This window comes from Siphateles boraxobius, unplaced genomic scaffold, assembly GCF_051911475.1.
Source record: "Siphateles boraxobius isolate OS27281-9 unplaced genomic scaffold, OSU_SipBor_1 315, whole genome shotgun sequence".
Classification (NCBI taxonomy): domain Eukaryota; kingdom Metazoa; phylum Chordata; class Actinopteri; order Cypriniformes; family Leuciscidae; genus Siphateles; species Siphateles boraxobius.
The window spans coordinates 222,501-232,500 of NW_027508937.1; the positions used below are offsets into that span (position 1 = coordinate 222,501).

The following is a 10,000-nucleotide window of genomic DNA, read 5'->3' on the forward strand; positions in this document are numbered from 1 at the left end:
CTCTGAGATTCTTCAGAGAGCATGAAAGAGTTTGAGTTTTTTCAAAAGTTCTTCTTAGTTTTCTTCATTAATGGTCTAACCTTTTAAATTGCCCAATTTTGGCAGCAGTTTTCGCTTACGGCCATACCACCTTGGTCACGCCCGATCTCGTCTGATCTCGGAAGCTAAGCAGGGTCGGGCCTGGTTAGTACTTGGATGGGAGACCGCCTGGGAATACCAGGTGCTGTAAGCTTTTTTGATTTAAAAAAAAAAAAGAGTCCCTGAGCTTCTTCAGAAAGCCTTTAAAAGTCTCTGAGATTCTTCAGAGAGCATGAAAGAGTTTGAGTTTTTTCAAAAGTTCTTCTTACTTTAAAAAAAAGACTCACTGAGCTTCTTCAGAAAGCCTTTAAAAGTCTCTGAGATTCTTCAGAGAGCATGAAAGAGTTTGAGTTTTTTCAAAAGTTCTTCTTAGTTTTCTTCATTAATGGTCTAACCTTTTAAATTGCCCAATTTTGGCAGCAGTTTTCGCTTACGGCCATACCACCTTGGTCACGCCCGATCTCGTCTGATCTCGGAAGCTAAGCAGGGTCGGGCCTGGTTAGTACTTGGATGGGAGACCGCCTGGGAATACCAGGTGCTGTAAGCTTTTTTGATTTAAAAAAAAAAAAAGAGTCCCTGAGCTTCTTCAGAAAGCCTTTAAAAGTCTCTGAGATTCTTCAGAGAGCATGAAAGAGTTTGAGTTTTTTCAAAAGTTCTTCTTACTTTAAAAAAAAGACTCACTGAGCTTCTTCAGAAAGCCTTTAAAAGTCTCTGAGATTCTTCAGAGAGCATGAAAGAGTTTGAGTTTTTTCAAAAGTTCTTCTTAGTTTAAAAAAAAGACTCACTGAGCTTCTGCAGAAAGCCTTTAAAAGTCTCTGAGATTCTTCAGAGAGCATGAAAGAGTTTGAGTTTTTTCAAAAGTTCTTCTTACTTTAAAAAAAAGACTCACTGAGCTTCTTCAGAAAGCCTTTAAAAGTCTCTGAGATTCTTCAGAGAGCATGAAAGAGTTTGAGTTTTTTCAAAAGTTCTTCTTAGTTTTCTTCATTAATGGTCTAACCTTTTAAATTGCCCAATTTTGGCAGCAGTTTTCGCTTACGGCCATACCACCTTGGTCACGCCCGATCTCGTCTGATCTCGGAAGCTAAGCAGGGTCGGGCCTGGTTAGTACTTGGATGGGAGACCGCCTGGGAATACCAGGTGCTGTAAGCTTTTTTGATTTAAAAAAAAAAAAAGAGTCCCTGAGCTTCTTCAGAAAGCCTTTAAAAGTCTCTGAGATTCTTCAGAGAGCATGAAAGAGTTTGAGTTTTTTCAAAAGTTCCTCTTAGTTTAAAAAAAAAGACTCACTGAGCTTCTGCAGAAAGCCTTTAAAAGTCTCTGAGATTCTACAGAGAGTATGAAAGAGTTTGAGTTTTTTCAAAAGTTCTTCTTAGTTTTCTTCATTAATGGTCTAACCTTTTAAATTGCCCAATTTTGGCAGCAGTTTTCGCTTACGGCCATACCACCTTGGTCACGCCCGATCTCGTCTGATCTCGGAAGCTAAGCAGGGTCGGGCCTGGTTAGTACTTGGATGGGAGACCGCCTGGGAATACCAGGTGCTGTAAGCTTTTTTGATTTAAAAAAAAAAAGAGTCCCTGAGCTTCTTCAGAAAGCCTTTAAAAGTCTCTGAGATTCTTCAGAGAGCATGAAAGAGTTTGAGTTTTTTCAAAAGTTCTTCTTACTTTAAAAAAAAGACTCACTGAGCTTCTTCAGAAAGCCTTTAAAAGTCTCTGAGATTCTTCAGAGAGCATGAAAGAGTTTGAGTTTTTTCAAAAGTTCTTCTTAGTTTTCTTCATTAAGGGTCTAACCTTTTAAATTGCCCAATTTTGGCAGCAGTTTTCGCTTACGGCCATACCACCTTGGTCACGCCCGATCTCGTCTGATCTCGGAAGCTAAGCAGGGTCGGGCCTGGTTAGTACTTGGATGGGAGACCGCCTGGGAATACCAGGTGCTGTAAGCTTTTTTGATTTAAAAAAAAAAAAGAGTCCCTGAGCTTCTTCAGAAAGCCTTTAAAAGTCTCTGAGATTCTTCAGAGAGCATGAAAGAGTTTGAGTTTTTTCAAAAGTTCTTCTTACTTTAAAAAAAAGACTCACTGAGCTTCTTCAGAAAGCCTTTAAAAGTCTCTGAGATTCTTCAGAGAGCATGAAAGAGTTTGAGTTTTTTCAAAAGTTCTTCTTAGTTTTCTTCATTAATGGTCTAACCTTTTAAATTGCCCAATTTTGGCAGCAGTTTTCGCTTACGGCCATACCACCTTGGTCACGCCCGATCTCGTCTGATCTCGGAAGCTAAGCAGGGTCGGGCCTGGTTAGTACTTGGATGGGAGACCGCCTGGGAATACCAGGTGCTGTAAGCTTTTTTGATTTAAAAAAAAAAAAAGAGTCCCTGAGCTTCTTCAGAAAGCCTTTAAAAGTCTCTGAGATTCTTCAGAGAGCATGAAAGAGTTTGAGTTTTTTCAAAAGTTCCTCTTAGTTTAAAAAAAAAGACTCACTGAGCTTCTGCAGAAAGCCTTTAAAAGTCTCTGAGATTCTACAGAGAGTATGAAAGAGTTTGAGTTTTTTCAAAAGTTCTTCTTAGTTTTCTTCATTAATGGTCTAACCTTTTAAATTGCCCAATTTTGGCAGCAGTTTTCGCTTACGGCCATACCACCTTGGTCACGCCCGATCTCGTCTGATCTCGGAAGCTAAGCAGGGTCGGGCCTGGTTAGTACTTGGATGGGAGACCGCCTGGGAATACCAGGTGCTGTAAGCTTTTTTGATTTAAAAAAAAAAAAAGAGTCCCTGAGCTTCTTCAGAAAGCCTTTAAAAGTCTCTGAGATTCTTCAGAGAGCATGAAAGAGTTTGAGTTTTTTCAAAAGTTCCTCTTAGTTTAAAAAAAAAGACTCACTGAGCTTCTGCAGAAAGCCTTTAAAAGTCTCTGAGATTCTACAGAGAGTATGAAAGAGTTTGAGTTTTTTCAAAAGTTCTTCTTAGTTTTCTTCATTAATGGTCTAACCTTTTAAATTGCCCAATTTTGGCAGCAGTTTTCGCTTACGGCCATACCACCTTGGTCACGCCCGATCTCGTCTGATCTCGGAAGCTAAGCAGGGTCGGGCCTGGTTAGTACTTGGATGGGAGACCGCCTGGGAATACCAGGTGCTGTAAGCTTTTTTGATTTAAAAAAAAAAAGAGTCCCTGAGCTTCTTCAGAAAGCCTTTAAAAGTCTCTGAGATTCTTCAGAGAGCATGAAAGAGTTTGAGTTTTTTCAAAAGTTCTTCTTACTTTAAAAAAAAGACTCACTGAGCTTCTTCAGAAAGCCTTTAAAAGTCTCTGAGATTCTTCAGAGAGCATGAAAGAGTTTGAGTTTTTTCAAAAGTTCTTCTTAGTTTTCTTCATTAATGGTCTAACCTTTTAAATTGCCCAATTTTGGCAGCAGTTTTCGCTTACGGCCATACCACCTTGGTCACGCCCGATCTCGTCTGATCTCGGAAGCTAAGCAGGGTCGGGCCTGGTTAGTACTTGGATGGGAGACCGCCTGGGAATACCAGGTGCTGTAAGCTTTTTTGATTTAAAAAAAAAAAAAGAGTCCCTGAGCTTCTTCAGAAAGCCTTTAAAAGTCTCTGAGATTCTTCAGAGAGCATGAAAGAGTTTGAGTTTTTTCAAAAGTTCTTCTTACTTTAAAAAAAAGACTCACTGAGCTTCTTCAGAAAGCCTTTAAAAGTCTCTGAGATTCTTCAGAGAGCATGAAAGAGTTTGAGTTTTTTCAAAAGTTCTTCTTAGTTTTCTTCATTAATGGTCTAACCTTTTAAATTGCCCAATTTTGGCAGCAGTTTTCGCTTACGGCCATACCACCTTGGTCACGCCCGATCTCGTCTGATCTCGGAAGCTAAGCAGGGTCGGGCCTGGTTAGTACTTGGATGGGAGACCGCCTGGGAATACCAGGTGCTGTAAGCTTTTTTGATTTAAAAAAAAAAAAAGAGTCCCTGAGCTTCTTCAGAAAGCCTTTAAAAGTCTCTGAGATTCTTCAGAGAGCATGAAAGAGTTTGAGTTTTTTCAAAAGTTCTTCTTACTTTAAAAAAAAGACTCACTGAGCTTCTTCAGAAAGCCTTTAAAAGTCTCTGAGATTCTTCAGAGAGCATGAAAGAGTTTGAGTTTTTTCAAAAGTTCTTCTTAGTTTTCTTCATTAATGGTCTAACCTTTTAAATTGCCCAATTTTGGCAGCAGTTTTCGCTTACGGCCATACCACCTTGGTCACGCCCGATCTCGTCTGATCTCGGAAGCTAAGCAGGGTCGGGCCTGGTTAGTACTTGGATGGGAGACCGCCTGGGAATACCAGGTGCTGTAAGCTTTTTTGATTTAAAAAAAAAAAAAGAGTCCCTGAGCTTCTTCAGAAAGCCTTTAAAAGTCTCTGAGATTCTTCAGAGAGCATGAAAGAGTTTGAGTTTTTTCAAAAGTTCCTCTTAGTTTAAAAAAAAAGACTCACTGAGCTTCTGCAGAAAGCCTTTAAAAGTCTCTGAGATTCTACAGAGAGTATGAAAGAGTTTGAGTTTTTTCAAAAGTTCTTCTTAGTTTTCTTCATTAATGGTCTAACCTTTTAAATTGCCCAATTTTGGCAGCAGTTTTCGCTTACGGCCATACCACCTTGGTCACGCCCGATCTCGTCTGATCTCGGAAGCTAAGCAGGGTCGGGCCTGGTTAGTACTTGGATGGGAGACCGCCTGGGAATACCAGGTGCTGTAAGCTTTTTTGATTTAAAAAAAAAAAGAGTCCCTGAGCTTCTTCAGAAAGCCTTTAAAAGTCTCTGAGATTCTTCAGAGAGCATGAAAGAGTTTGAGTTTTTTCAAAAGTTCTTCTTACTTTAAAAAAAAGACTCACTGAGCTTCTTCAGAAAGCCTTTAAAAGTCTCTGAGATTCTTCAGAGAGCATGAAAGAGTTTGAGTTTTTTCAAAAGTTCTTCTTAGTTTTCTTCATTAAGGGTCTAACCTTTTAAATTGCCCAATTTTGGCAGCAGTTTTCGCTTACGGCCATACCACCTTGGTCACGCCCGATCTCGTCTGATCTCGGAAGCTAAGCAGGGTCGGGCCTGGTTAGTACTTGGATGGGAGACCGCCTGGGAATACCAGGTGCTGTAAGCTTTTTTGATTTAAAAAAAAAAAAGAGTCCCTGAGCTTCTTCAGAAAGCCTTTAAAAGTCTCTGAGATTCTTCAGAGAGCATGAAAGAGTTTGAGTTTTTTCAAAAGTTCTTCTTACTTTAAAAAAAAGACTCACTGAGCTTCTTCAGAAAGCCTTTAAAAGTCTCTGAGATTCTTCAGAGAGCATGAAAGAGTTTGAGTTTTTTCAAAAGTTCTTCTTAGTTTTCTTCATTAATGGTCTAACCTTTTAAATTGCCCAATTTTGGCAGCAGTTTTCGCTTACGGCCATACCACCTTGGTCACGCCCGATCTCGTCTGATCTCGGAAGCTAAGCAGGGTCGGGCCTGGTTAGTACTTGGATGGGAGACCGCCTGGGAATACCAGGTGCTGTAAGCTTTTTTGATTTAAAAAAAAAAAAAGAGTCCCTGAGCTTCTTCAGAAAGCCTTTAAAAGTCTCTGAGATTCTTCAGAGAGCATGAAAGAGTTTGAGTTTTTTCAAAAGTTCTTCTTACTTTAAAAAAAAGACTCACTGAGCTTCTTCAGAAAGCCTTTAAAAGTCTCTGAGATTCTTCAGAGAGCATGAAAGAGTTTGAGTTTTTTCAAAAGTTCTTCTTAGTTTAAAAAAAAAGACTCACTGAGCTTCTGCAGAAAGCCTTTAAAAGTCTCTGAGATTCTTCAGAGAGCATGAAAGAGTTTGAGTTTTTTCAAAAGTTCTTCTTACTTTAAAAAAAAGACTCACTGAGCTTCTTCAGAAAGCCTTTAAAAGTCTCTGAGATTCTTCAGAGAGCATGAAAGAGTTTGAGTTTTTTCAAAAGTTCTTCTTAGTTTAAAAAAAAAGACTCACTGAGCTTCTGCATAAAGCCTTTAAAAGTCTCTGAGATTCTTCAGAGAGCATGAAAGAGTTTGAGTTTTTTCAAAAGTTCTTCTTAGTTTAAAAAAAAAGACTCACTGAGCTTCTTCAGAAAGCCTTTAAAAGTCTCTGAGATTCTTCAGAGAGCATGAAAGAGTTTGAGTTTTTTCAAAAGTTCTTCTTAGTTTTCTTCATTAATGGTCTAACCTTTTAAATTGCCCAATTTTGGCAGCAGTTTTCGCTTACGGCCATACCACCTTGGTCACGCCCGATCTCGTCTGATCTCGGAAGCTAAGCAGGGTCGGGCCTGGTTAGTACTTGGATGGGAGACCGCCTGGGAATACCAGGTGCTGTAAGCTTTTTTGATTTAAAAAAAAAAAAAGAGTCCCTGAGCTTCTTCAGAAAGCCTTTAAAAGTCTCTGAGATTCTTCAGAGAGCATGAAAGAGTTTGAGTTTTTTCAAAAGTTCTTCTTACTTAAAAAAAAAGACTCACTGAGCTTCTTCAGAAAGCCTTTAAAAGTCTCTGAGATTCTTCAGAGAGCATGAAAGAGTTTGAGTTTTTTCAAAAGTTCTTCTTAGTTTAAAAAAAAGACTCACTGAGCTTCTGCAGAAAGCCTTTAAAAGTCTCTGAGATTCTTCAGAGAGCATGAAAGAGTTTGAGTTTTTTCAAAAGTTCTTCTTAGTTTAAAAAAAAAGACTCACTGAGCTTCTTCAGAAAGCCTTTAAAAGTCTCTGAGATTCTTCAGAGAGCATGAAAGAGTTTGAGTTTTTTCAAAAGTTCTTCTTAGTTTTCTTCATTAATGGTCTAACCTTTTAAATTGCCCAATTTTGGCAGCAGTTTTCGCTTACGGCCATACCACCTTGGTCACGCCCGATCTCGTCTGATCTCGGAAGCTAAGCAGGGTCGGGCCTGGTTAGTACTTGGATGGGAGACCGCCTGGGAATACCAGGTGCTGTAAGCTTTTTTGATTTAAAAAAAAAAAAAGAGTCCCTGAGCTTCTTCAGAAAGACTTTAAAAGTCTCTGAGATTCTTCAGAGAGCATGAAAGAGTTTGAGTTTTTTCAAAAGTTCCTCTTAGTTTAAAAAAAAAGACTCACTGAGCTTCTGCAGAAAGCCTTTAAAAGTCTCTGAGATTCTACAGAGAGTATGAAAGAGTTTGAGTTTTTTCAAAAGTTCTTCTTAGTTTTCTTCATTAATGGTCTAACCTTTTAAATTGCCCAATTTTGGCAGCAGTTTTCGCTTACGGCCATACCACCTTGGTCACGCCCGATCTCGTCTGATCTCGGAAGCTAAGCAGGGTCGGGCCTGGTTAGTACTTGGATGGGAGACCGCCTGGGAATACCAGGTGCTGTAAGCTTTTTTGATTTAAAAAAAAAAAAAAAAAAAAAAGATTCCCTGAGCTTCTTCAGAAAGCCTTTAAAAGTCTCTGAGATTCTTCAGAGAGCATGAAAGAGTTTGAGTTTTTTCAAAAGTTCTTCTTACTTTAAAAAAAAGACTCACTGAGCTTCTTCAGAAAGCCTTTAAAAGTCTCTGAGATTCTTCAGAGAGCATGAAAGAGTTTGAGTTTTTTCAAAAGTTCTTCTTAGTTTTCTTCATTAATGGTCTAACCTTTTAAATTGCCCAATTTTGGCAGCAGTTTTCGCTTACGGCCATACCACCTTGGTCACGCCCGATCTCGTCTGATCTCGGAAGCTAAGCAGGGTCGGGCCTGGTTAGTACTTGGATGGGAGACCGCCTGGGAATACCAGGTGCTGTAAGCTTTTTTGATTTAAAAAAAAAAAGAGTCCCTGAGCTTCTTCAGAAAGCCTTTAAAAGTCTCTGAGATTCTTCAGAGAGCATGAAAGAGTTTGAGTTTTTTCAAAAGTTCTTCTTACTTTAAAAAAAAGACTCACTGAGCTTCTTCAGAAAGCCTTTAAAAGTCTCTGAGATTCTTCAGAGAGCATGAAAGAGTTTGAGTTTTTTCAAAAGTTCTTCTTAGTTTTCTTCATTAATGGTCTAACCTTTTAAATTGCCCAATTTTGGCAGCAGTTTTCGCTTACGGCCATACCACCTTGGTCACGCCCGATCTCGTCTGATCTCGGAAGCTAAGCAGGGTCGGGCCTGGTTAGTACTTGGATGGGAGACCGCCTGGGAATACCAGGTGCTGTAAGCTTTTTTGATTTAAAAAAAAAAAAAGAGTCCCTGAGCTTCTTCAGAAAGCCTTTAAAAGTCTCTGAGATTCTTCAGAGAGCATGAAAGAGTTTGAGTTTTTTCAAAAGTTCTTCTTACTTTAAAAAAAAGACTCACTGAGCTTCTTCAGAAAGCCTTTAAAAGTCTCTGAGATTCTTCAGAGAGCATGAAAGAGTTTGAGTTTTTTCAAAAGTTCTTCTTAGTTTAAAAAAAAGACTCACTGAGCTTCTGCAGAAAGCCTTTAAAAGTCTCTGAGATTCTTCAGAGAGCATGAAAGAGTTTGAGTTTTTTCAAAAGTTCTTCTTAGTTTAAAAAAAAAGACTCACTGAGCTTCTTCAGAAAGCCTTTAAAAGTCTCTGAGATTCTTCAGAGAGCATGAAAGAGTTTGAGTTTTTTCAAAAGTTCTTCTTAGTTTTCTTCATTAATGGTCTAACCTTTTAAATTGCCCAATTTTGGCAGCAGTTTTCGCTTACGGCCATACCACCTTGGTCACGCCCGATCTCGTCTGATCTCGGAAGCTAAGCAGGGTCGGGCCTGGTTAGTACTTGGATGGGAGACCGCCTGGGAATACCAGGTGCTGTAAGCTTTTTTGATTTAAAAAAAAAAAAAGAGTCCCTGAGCTTCTTCAGAAAGCCTTTAAAAGTCTCTGAGATTCTTCAGAGAGCATGAAAGAGTTTGAGTTTTTTCAAAAGTTCCTCTTAGTTTAAAAAAAAAGACTCACTGAGCTTCTGCAGAAAGCCTTTAAAAGTCTCTGAGATTCTACAGAGAGTATGAAAGAGTTTGAGTTTTTTCAAAAGTTCTTCTTAGTTTTCTTCATTAATGGTCTAACCTTTTAAATTGCCCAATTTTGGCAGCAGTTTTCGCTTACGGCCATACCACCTTGGTCACGCCCGATCTCGTCTGATCTCGGAAGCTAAGCAGGGTCGGGCCTGGTTAGTACTTGGATGGGAGACCGCCTGGGAATACCAGGTGCTGTAAGCTTTTTTGATTTAAAAAAAAAAAAAAAAAAAAAAAGATTCCCTGAGCTTCTTCAGAAAGCCTTTAAAAGTCTCTGAGATTCTTCAGAGAGCATGAAAGAGTTTGAGTTTTTTCAAAAGTTCTTCTTACTTTAAAAAAAAGACTCACTGAGCTTCTTCAGAAAGCCTTTAAAAGTCTCTGAGATTCTTCAGAGAGCATGAAAGAGTTTGAGTTTTTTCAAAAGTTCTTCTTAGTTTTCTTCATTAATGGTCTAACCTTTTAAATTGCCCAATTTTGGCAGCAGTTTTCGCTTACGGCCATACCACCTTGGTCACGCCCGATCTCGTCTGATCTCGGAAGCTAAGCAGGGTCGGGCCTGGTTAGTACTTGGATGGGAGACCGCCTGGGAATACCAGGTGCTGTAAGCTTTTTTGATTTAAAAAAAAAAAAGAGTCCCTGAGCTTCTTCAGAAAGCCTTTAAAAGTCTCTGAGATTCTTCAGAGAGCATGAAAGAGTTTGAGTTTTTTCAAAAGTTCTTCTTACTTTAAAAAAAAGACTCACTGAGCTTCTTCAGAAAGCCTTTAAAAGTCTCTGAGATTCTTCAGAGAGCATGAAAGAGTTTGAGTTTTTTCAAAAGTTCTTCTTAGTTTTCTTCATTAATGGTCTAACCTTTTAAATTGCCCAATTTTGGCAGGAGTTTTCGCTTACGGCCATACCACCTTGGTCACGCCCGATCTCGTCTGATCTCGGAAGCTAAGCAGGGTCGGGCCTGGTTAGTACTTGGATGGGAGACCGCCTGGGAATACCAGGTGCTGTAAGCTTTTTTGATTTAAAAAAAAAAAAAAAAAAAAGAGTCCCTGAGC

The 10,000-nt window shown here is 39.2% G+C and overlaps 23 non-coding genes across 23 annotated transcripts; all 23 read left to right on the forward strand.

Moving 5' to 3' along the window:
• Window positions 1-113: 113 nt before the first annotated feature.
• On the forward strand, window positions 114-232 carry LOC143699461 (5S ribosomal RNA). Its single transcript, XR_013188383.1, has one exon. It is a non-coding gene; the product is annotated as a 5S ribosomal RNA (ribosomal RNA).
• Window positions 233-506: 274 nt separating this feature from the next.
• Window positions 507-625, forward strand: LOC143699462 (5S ribosomal RNA). The gene has a single exon (XR_013188384.1). It is a non-coding gene; the product is annotated as a 5S ribosomal RNA (ribosomal RNA).
• A 483-nt stretch (window positions 626-1,108) lies between these two features.
• LOC143699463 (5S ribosomal RNA) lies at window positions 1,109-1,227 on the forward strand. Its single transcript, XR_013188385.1, has one exon. It is a non-coding gene; the product is annotated as a 5S ribosomal RNA (ribosomal RNA).
• A 276-nt stretch (window positions 1,228-1,503) lies between these two features.
• Window positions 1,504-1,622, forward strand: LOC143699464 (5S ribosomal RNA). The gene has a single exon (XR_013188386.1). It is a non-coding gene; the product is annotated as a 5S ribosomal RNA (ribosomal RNA).
• Window positions 1,623-1,895: 273 nt separating this feature from the next.
• Window positions 1,896-2,014, forward strand: LOC143699465 (5S ribosomal RNA). Its single transcript, XR_013188387.1, has one exon. It is a non-coding gene; the product is annotated as a 5S ribosomal RNA (ribosomal RNA).
• Window positions 2,015-2,288: 274 nt separating this feature from the next.
• Window positions 2,289-2,407, forward strand: LOC143699466 (5S ribosomal RNA). Its single transcript, XR_013188388.1, has one exon. It is a non-coding gene; the product is annotated as a 5S ribosomal RNA (ribosomal RNA).
• A 276-nt stretch (window positions 2,408-2,683) lies between these two features.
• LOC143699467 (5S ribosomal RNA) lies at window positions 2,684-2,802 on the forward strand. The gene has a single exon (XR_013188389.1). It is a non-coding gene; the product is annotated as a 5S ribosomal RNA (ribosomal RNA).
• Window positions 2,803-3,078: 276 nt separating this feature from the next.
• Window positions 3,079-3,197, forward strand: LOC143699469 (5S ribosomal RNA). Its single transcript, XR_013188391.1, has one exon. It is a non-coding gene; the product is annotated as a 5S ribosomal RNA (ribosomal RNA).
• Window positions 3,198-3,470: 273 nt separating this feature from the next.
• Window positions 3,471-3,589, forward strand: LOC143699470 (5S ribosomal RNA). Its single transcript, XR_013188392.1, has one exon. It is a non-coding gene; the product is annotated as a 5S ribosomal RNA (ribosomal RNA).
• Window positions 3,590-3,864: 275 nt separating this feature from the next.
• LOC143699471 (5S ribosomal RNA) lies at window positions 3,865-3,983 on the forward strand. Its single transcript, XR_013188393.1, has one exon. It is a non-coding gene; the product is annotated as a 5S ribosomal RNA (ribosomal RNA).
• A 275-nt stretch (window positions 3,984-4,258) lies between these two features.
• Window positions 4,259-4,377, forward strand: LOC143699472 (5S ribosomal RNA). Its single transcript, XR_013188394.1, has one exon. It is a non-coding gene; the product is annotated as a 5S ribosomal RNA (ribosomal RNA).
• Window positions 4,378-4,653: 276 nt separating this feature from the next.
• Window positions 4,654-4,772, forward strand: LOC143699473 (5S ribosomal RNA). Its single transcript, XR_013188395.1, has one exon. It is a non-coding gene; the product is annotated as a 5S ribosomal RNA (ribosomal RNA).
• A 273-nt stretch (window positions 4,773-5,045) lies between these two features.
• Window positions 5,046-5,164, forward strand: LOC143699474 (5S ribosomal RNA). The gene has a single exon (XR_013188396.1). It is a non-coding gene; the product is annotated as a 5S ribosomal RNA (ribosomal RNA).
• Window positions 5,165-5,438: 274 nt separating this feature from the next.
• Window positions 5,439-5,557, forward strand: LOC143699475 (5S ribosomal RNA). Its single transcript, XR_013188397.1, has one exon. It is a non-coding gene; the product is annotated as a 5S ribosomal RNA (ribosomal RNA).
• A 694-nt stretch (window positions 5,558-6,251) lies between these two features.
• LOC143699476 (5S ribosomal RNA) lies at window positions 6,252-6,370 on the forward strand. The gene has a single exon (XR_013188398.1). It is a non-coding gene; the product is annotated as a 5S ribosomal RNA (ribosomal RNA).
• Window positions 6,371-6,854: 484 nt separating this feature from the next.
• On the forward strand, window positions 6,855-6,973 carry LOC143699477 (5S ribosomal RNA). The gene has a single exon (XR_013188399.1). It is a non-coding gene; the product is annotated as a 5S ribosomal RNA (ribosomal RNA).
• Window positions 6,974-7,249: 276 nt separating this feature from the next.
• Window positions 7,250-7,368, forward strand: LOC143699478 (5S ribosomal RNA). Its single transcript, XR_013188400.1, has one exon. It is a non-coding gene; the product is annotated as a 5S ribosomal RNA (ribosomal RNA).
• Window positions 7,369-7,652: 284 nt separating this feature from the next.
• On the forward strand, window positions 7,653-7,771 carry LOC143699480 (5S ribosomal RNA). Its single transcript, XR_013188402.1, has one exon. It is a non-coding gene; the product is annotated as a 5S ribosomal RNA (ribosomal RNA).
• Window positions 7,772-8,044: 273 nt separating this feature from the next.
• LOC143699481 (5S ribosomal RNA) lies at window positions 8,045-8,163 on the forward strand. The gene has a single exon (XR_013188403.1). It is a non-coding gene; the product is annotated as a 5S ribosomal RNA (ribosomal RNA).
• A 484-nt stretch (window positions 8,164-8,647) lies between these two features.
• LOC143699482 (5S ribosomal RNA) lies at window positions 8,648-8,766 on the forward strand. The gene has a single exon (XR_013188404.1). It is a non-coding gene; the product is annotated as a 5S ribosomal RNA (ribosomal RNA).
• A 276-nt stretch (window positions 8,767-9,042) lies between these two features.
• Window positions 9,043-9,161, forward strand: LOC143699483 (5S ribosomal RNA). The gene has a single exon (XR_013188405.1). It is a non-coding gene; the product is annotated as a 5S ribosomal RNA (ribosomal RNA).
• A 285-nt stretch (window positions 9,162-9,446) lies between these two features.
• On the forward strand, window positions 9,447-9,565 carry LOC143699484 (5S ribosomal RNA). The gene has a single exon (XR_013188406.1). It is a non-coding gene; the product is annotated as a 5S ribosomal RNA (ribosomal RNA).
• A 274-nt stretch (window positions 9,566-9,839) lies between these two features.
• LOC143699485 (5S ribosomal RNA) lies at window positions 9,840-9,958 on the forward strand. The gene has a single exon (XR_013188407.1). It is a non-coding gene; the product is annotated as a 5S ribosomal RNA (ribosomal RNA).
• Window positions 9,959-10,000: the final 42 nt, after the last annotated feature.